Consider the following 7236-nt stretch of genomic DNA (forward strand, 5'->3'; position numbering starts at 1 on the left):
GTATATGTATAGTTCCCAAATTACAAACATCTGAGTTACGGACAACCCATACATACAAACTAACTGCCATAAAAGCCTATTTATTTTTTTAGTTATTGCAGAAAATTGTCATTACCACAGAGAGAGAGGAAGCAAAAGAGGAGAGAGGGAGGGCCTCCAAAGCATTGCCAGAGAGAGAGAGAGAGAAAGTGAAAGGGTAGTAAGGGAAACATCCAAAGCATGCCTTCCTGCCCCACACATCTGAAGGGGGAAATCACTCCAGCATTTCCTTGTTCCAATGAGGAGGCACTGGTGAGTTTGGGTGGGAGTGGGGTAGAGATATTTTTCACTTTAGTGAGGGTCATGTGCCCGTAAACCCCCACGAACGTAGCGGGCCAACTATACCTGATCTGACTTGCATACAAATTCAACTTAGTCAATTTCCATTTTTTCAGAAATGGAACTTGTACGCAACCTGAGGACTGCCTGTATATGGCATATATAGCACGAATAGAATCTATTTTCTTAAATAGAGTACTGGATCATTTCATTCATATACAAAAGTATTTCCTATTAATGGTGTAGTGGAAGCAGGGCTCATGGGGTTACAGCACAGGCACTTTTTGATTAGCAGGAATGCTAACGTCAACCCCCCAGAATTCCATGTAGCTGGGGGTGGGGGATGAATTTTCTCAGCAATAATATATAATTGTGAAATGTTCCTGTTGGAATGCAAAATATTTTTTTGGGTGGCTGGTCTTGAATGGGCAATGAAATCTCCTAAAGCTTTGAAAAAGACCTGCTGCTCACAGAAATGAAAAAGAATAAGAATTCATTTGCTAATATGATTCAACAACATTGTCAGAATTTTTTTGTTTTATCCTTGCAGATAGGGCTATTGTTGTTGTTTAGCAAAGTCATGTCTGACCCATCGTTACCCCACGGACATCATTCCTCCAGGCTCTCCTGTCATCCACCATTCCCTGGAGTACACCTAAGCTCACATCGACTACTTCAGTGACTCCATCTAGCCACCTCATTCTTCGTTTGCAGTCATTTGTTCCCAGCATTAGGGTCTTGTCCAGTGAGTCCTTCCTTCTCATTAGGTGGACAAAGCATTTGAGCTTCATGTTCAGTATCTGGCCTTCTAAAGAGCAGTCAGGGTTGATCTTCTCTAAGACTGACTGGTTTGATCTCCTTGTAGTCCAAGGGATTTGCAGGAGTCTTCTCCAGCAGCAATTCAAAGGCCTCATTTCTTCAGCGCTCTGCCTTCCTTATGGTCCAATTTTCACAGCCATACATTGCAACTGGGAAAACCATAGCCTTGACTATACGAAGTTTTGTTGACAGGGTGATGTCTCTGCTTTTTAGCATGCTATCTAGAACTGCCACAGCTTTCCTCCCAAGGATCAAGCGTCTTTTAATTTCTTGGCTGCAGTCCCTGTCTGCGGTGATCTTGGAGCCTAGGAAAATGAAATCTGTCACTACCCCCATTTCTTCCCCATCTATTTGCCAGGAAGTGAGAGGACTGGATGCCATGATCTTAGTTTTCTTGATGTTGAATTTCAAGCCAACTTTTGCACTCTCCTCTTTCACCTGCATCAAAAGGCTCTTTAGTTCCTCTTCACTTTCTGCCATTAGAGTGGTTTCATCTGCATATCTGTGGTTGTTGATATTTCTTCCGGCAATCTTAATTCCAACTTTTTCTGGAACTCCCTAGCTTTCTCCATGATCCAGCGCATGTTGGCAATATGATCTTTAGATCCTCTGCCTCTTCGAAACCCTGCCTGTACTTCTGGTGGTTCTTGGTCCACACGTCGTTGAGGCCCCATCGGTGCGGGTGTTCAAGGATAGGCTGGACGTCCACATGGTGGGCATGTCGTGAGCAGAGCCGGCTGGTGCCGGAGGTCAGACTAGATGGCCCGAGAAGCCCCTTCTGACTCGCTCTGTTTTCTATGTTTCTATACTGCTGGAGCCTAGCTTGCAGGATTTTGAGTGTAACTTTGCTAGCATGTGAAATGAGTGTAATGGTGCAGTAGTTTGAGCATTCTTTAGCATTGCCCTTCTTTCAAATTGGAATGTAAACTGAACTTTTCCAATTCTGTGACCACTGTTGTGTTTTCTAAATTTGCTGGCATATTGAGTGTAGCACTTTTACTGCATCATCTTTTCGGATTTTGAATAGCTCAGCTGGGATACTGTCTCCTCCACTAGCTTTGTTGTTGCTCAGACTTCCTAAGGCCCATTTGACTTCACTTTCCAGGATGTCTGGCTCGAGGTCAGTGACCACCCCATCGTGGTTATCAGGGACATTAAGCTCTTTCTTGTATAGTTCTTCTGTGTAATCTTGCCACCTCTTCTTAATCTTTTCTGCCTCTGTTAGGTCCCTGCCATTTTGGTCCTTTATCATGCCCAACTTTGCATGAAACATTCCCTTCATATCTTCAATTTCCTTGAAAAGATCTCTAGTCTTCCCTATTCTATTGTTTTCTCCTATTTCTTTACACTGTTCATTTAAGAAGGCATTCTTATCTCTTCTAGCTAGTCTCTGGAATTCTGCATACAACTGGGTGTATCTTCCTCTTTCTCCTTTGCCTTTTGCTTCCCTTCTTTTCTTCGTTGTGGCCTCTGTGCATCACACATAAGGGTGCTGCACCTGCGCAGTGCCTAGGCCGGAAGATTAGAAAGCTAATGGTTTTTGGCGGGAAAAAGCTCTGCTCCCCTCCCCCCACAGTATAAATAGAGCAGAGCATCCGCCATTTTACTCAGTCTTTGCGACAGCCGTTCGCTGTGCCTCGTGCCTGTTCGTCTCTCACTTAGATTTTCGCCCTGTGCTCCTTCCTTAAACAAGCCATTTTGCTTTTTTGCATTTCTTTTTCTTTGGGATGGTTTTAGCTGCTACCTCTTGTACAATGTTGCCAATGTCCATCCATACTGGAGTGGGTTGCCATTTCCTTCTCCAGTGGATCACCTTTTGTCAGAGCTCTCTGCTATGACCTGACCGTCTTGGGTGCCCCTGTACAGCATAGCTCATAGCTTCATTGCAAGCCCCTTCAGCATGGCAATGCAGTGATCCATGAAGAGGAGATAGGAGTATAGGGGCTGTCATTGTGAGTGCCTGCACTTGAACTTGTACCAGGACGGGAGGAAAACTGACAATAGGTGGCCGTCAGATTGATCCTTCATCTTGTTATCTTGGCAAACAAGCAGATAATTTATTTATCCCTTTGCAACAGTTATTAGGTACAAATGGGGAACCCCTCTTAAGCTTATTAATATTAGCAGGGCTTTTTTTGTCATAGAACGCACTGGAATGGCGTTCCGGCACCTTTTTTCGATGGATCTTTCCACATGAATTTGAATCACCCTGTCAGGCATAGCAGGTCGGCGGCAAAATCGTTAAAATGATGCATGCAGGCTGCTTGTGTGTCCGCGCTGGTTGTGATGGCACTGCTCAGCTTGTAACGCCGCTTGGCTTGTGACTGGTCGTGTGGTCGCGCACTGAGTGCTTACTGCGGGCGGCAACCATTATGTTTCATTACAGTGACTGACTATGTGCGAAAGGTAAATAATTTATTTATTTTTTAAAAACATTGGTGAATTGAACATCTTTTTTTAATTTTTAGTGTAAAAGTGTGACCCCAAATTTAAAAATGAAAAACATTACTAATTTTCAACCACCAGTCCTGCTAATAAAAAGTCCAGAATATTAAGAACTGAATATATATTTTTTAATAAAAGATTAATGAGATGTGTGTTCCAGCCCTTTTTTTTTAACAAAAAAAGCACTGAATATTAGAGAATGGACTACAGTCCAGAACTAGATAGTGGTTATCAGATTGTAGAGAAACTGCGGGTTTTCCTTCTCAAACCCTTACAAAGTCCAGATCTCCAGAAGGGAAATCCTCTGATAGTCAGCACAGAAATAATGCAGAAACTTTAAGACAGAGTAAACGATTGGGGAAAATCAGGCAGGCAAATTGCTAAAGCAAATAATTTCTGAGCTAGCCCTATCATTAGAGTGAGATGGCTGCCTCAAGCAACTGATCAGGGGTGTCATGAAAGAGCAGCAATTTGTTAGATATTTAGAGCATGCTCCTATAGCTGTTTAGACCTATGAAAATGTCTACAACTTCCAGCATGGCCAAGCCTTTTTTCAGTCTAAACATGCAGAGAATTCCACGGTTAATTTATCATTGTATTTGCACTGCCAAGGATGAGCAGAGGAATAGGTGGGATTTTCTGCCTCTATTGTAGAAGCAACTTGACTGACCATGGACACAAGCCCAAATTAAGTTGCAACAGTGGGCAGCTACAAGTTTAAAATTTGCTGTTTAGAGTGTCCCTGAGGAAGACCAGTGTTCAAAATGCATTGGAGTTATTAAACACACACAGATAAACCTTGTACACGTGGAATGTCTCCTTCCTTTTCCTTCCTTCCTGGGCACTATGCATCCTGAGTGCAGGAAGTGAGGGATCATTTATTGCTCTGCCAGGCAGCAAAATCTCTGAGATTACCACACACAGGTAGGGGAAACCTGCTCACCTTTCCCTCCTAAAAATCTGTCCGCCAAGAAGGTGAAACCCTGACACCTCCATTCAAATGGAGGGTTTTTTTTAAATTCCCTTGTAATGGGAATTTAGGAAAAATGTTGCAGGTGGAAACATTTAAACTCCCTGTGCCCATGAAGGTAATCCCAATCTGGACTAGGTCCTATGTGCTTGCTGAAAGGGGAAAGAAAAAAATAGTGAGGTGCTCCTGCACATTATGCATCAAAAGTAGCATCTAGGTAAGCCCTAACTATCAGTCTTGCTACAGCTAGGAAAGTTGCCTGCATTTTTGCAGATACTCAATTAGCCCATTCCTTAGGGAATGGGAAGAGGGGAATTTAGTTGACTCATACTCCTGCTTTTTTCCATTCACAGAAACAGAGCAAGGCTTAGCCAAATCATCTTTCTTCAGACAGAGCATCCAAATATGTACTTAATCATAGAGCAGAGCAAGGTCAGACCAGCAAATTGACCTATTCTAGTAGAACATTCAGACCAACTCCAATCTGTTATAATACTGCCAAAGGTAGATTTTTGCATACCACTATGACTTTTAAACACAGATTATAAAATTACTATGGGTGTTTTGGCAAATAGGAGGAAATGAAATAATTGGAAAATAATACAATCTTGATCAAGCAGGTTCAAGAATTAGGATTTATTGAGGGCAGAGAGTTTAAAACAAATAGGAAAATTATTATTATTGACAATGCTTCAGAAAACTCTGTATCATGATCAGTATTATTAAACTGGAATGGAAGTACTTGAACTAATTGTATATTAGTTCTAATTGTATATTGGCTATGATTTATGCCATGGTAACTAGTTTCAGAAATACCAGACAAACTGGAAAAGGCAATGGAAAAGGGACTGAGAAATGCCTATTACACAAGAAAAAAATAAAGGTTTCTTCATTCTTCCTACAGAGACCACTTAAAATATCATTTAGATATTTAATATGTACTAGATGCCAGGACAAACATGAAGTATTGAAGATAATATTATAAATATTTAGTTTCTTAGCTATATCTATCAGGAGGCACAAGATTATGGGACACAGATCACTGATACAATTTCACATATTTATGTATTTATTTTCTATTCCTACCTTTCTACCAAGAAAATTCCACTCAGGGCAAATTTTGGCTTTCAGTGTTGTAATAATAGTGCTGTATGTCATACAGAATAGTATGATAATTTATCATCCTTTCAATCAAATTGATCGGTATCAGCAAAATGTGCTTAGACACATGATTGGGAAAATCCTTGTTTAGTTGTAATATGAGGAAAACTATTTAAATAATTTTTATTTAAACTGTCTAGATTTAGCAGAAATTGACAAGCTGAAAGATTTTATGCACAGAAAAGCTGGACATTGTTAATAAAGTAAATTAGCAAATCAAAGCATATGTTTTATACTGGAATCAATACTGTGCTTGTATTTCTTTAAAAATACTACTGTAGTTTACTGTGCTTTAGGGTTTTTATTAAGCATAGTTTTAAATGTGTTTTATTGATATGCATTTATTATTGCATTTTCCTATGCTGTAAAGCTGTTCAGTTATATGTGGTTGTAGAAAAGTTGGTTAAAGATAATACATTACTTTCTTTATATGCAGTGCAAAATATTTTTACAAGCAGGTAACAATAGAAACAGGAGGCAAATCTTAGTAGAATTGGTAGAAGAGATTTACCTGTACATTACAGACTGGAAGAGCTGTGTTGGGCAGGCTGAAAATTTAGAAAAAGTCCCAAGAGGCAAGAAAGTGAAGGGGCCAGATGGGCAGAAGCAAGAGGAAAGAGTCTAGAGCAGCAATAGGAGCCAAAAGGCAGTAGAGAATGGGGGCTGAATTTTACATGTTGATTTGAACTAACCCAGCGAATTAGGACTTTTAGGTTCACTTCAGTGCAATTTCATGCAGATACTGCACGTCCCAAAAAGTTAAAACATTTTAAATAAAGCATTTTTTGCAGAAATATTGTACTCACAGAGATAAAGGTGAAACAATAATAAATGTCCAAGTAGCAAAAAGGAAGCCGATCCCAAAAACACAGTTAATGCTGCTAAAGCCAGGATTCCAGCTGCTTTTGTCTCTATTGGAGTAATGGGAAGAAATACCAGCCAAGTCCCATTTCCACTGAAATCTATTGGAGCAAAAATTATGGGCAAATACTTTTATTCAACTAGGTGCTCTATTTTGTTTACAAATACATTATGGGTGATCTTTCTCTTCTTTTTCCTGATGCGAATTTTAACATTCTTTTCTAAATTCTTAGCCCCAGAGCCTCAATGAATCAAGAAACCTTGACTTTTCATTCAGTACCATCCATGCATTATTTTAAAGCTTTCAAGATCTAAAATACAGGTCATAGCACTGAAAATTTCAGGTCCCAACTCATATTCGAATGCTATTTTTAACTTTTACAAAAACAAACAAACCAAACCAAACCACCTATGCCCCAAACAAGATAGAATCCTAGACATTTTTCTTTACTACTCTTTCACTTCATTAAAATCCCCAAAAGGAAGGGATATGAAACAAATGAGTATGTTGGCCCAGTATTCTGGAGGTAAGCATTCATGTTTATTACATATAGCCTATTAACAGGAAGTAGCCAATAAAAATAACAGTAGCCTAACAAATGCATCAGAGTTCTTTTCACCCACCACACCAGAAGGCACCAGTGATCAGGATCTCATAATAC

Source organism: Varanus komodoensis, unplaced genomic scaffold (genome assembly GCF_004798865.1).
Source record: "Varanus komodoensis strain SLA01 unplaced genomic scaffold, ASM479886v1 scaffold10, whole genome shotgun sequence".
Classification (NCBI taxonomy): Eukaryota; Metazoa; Chordata; class Lepidosauria; order Squamata; family Varanidae; genus Varanus; species Varanus komodoensis.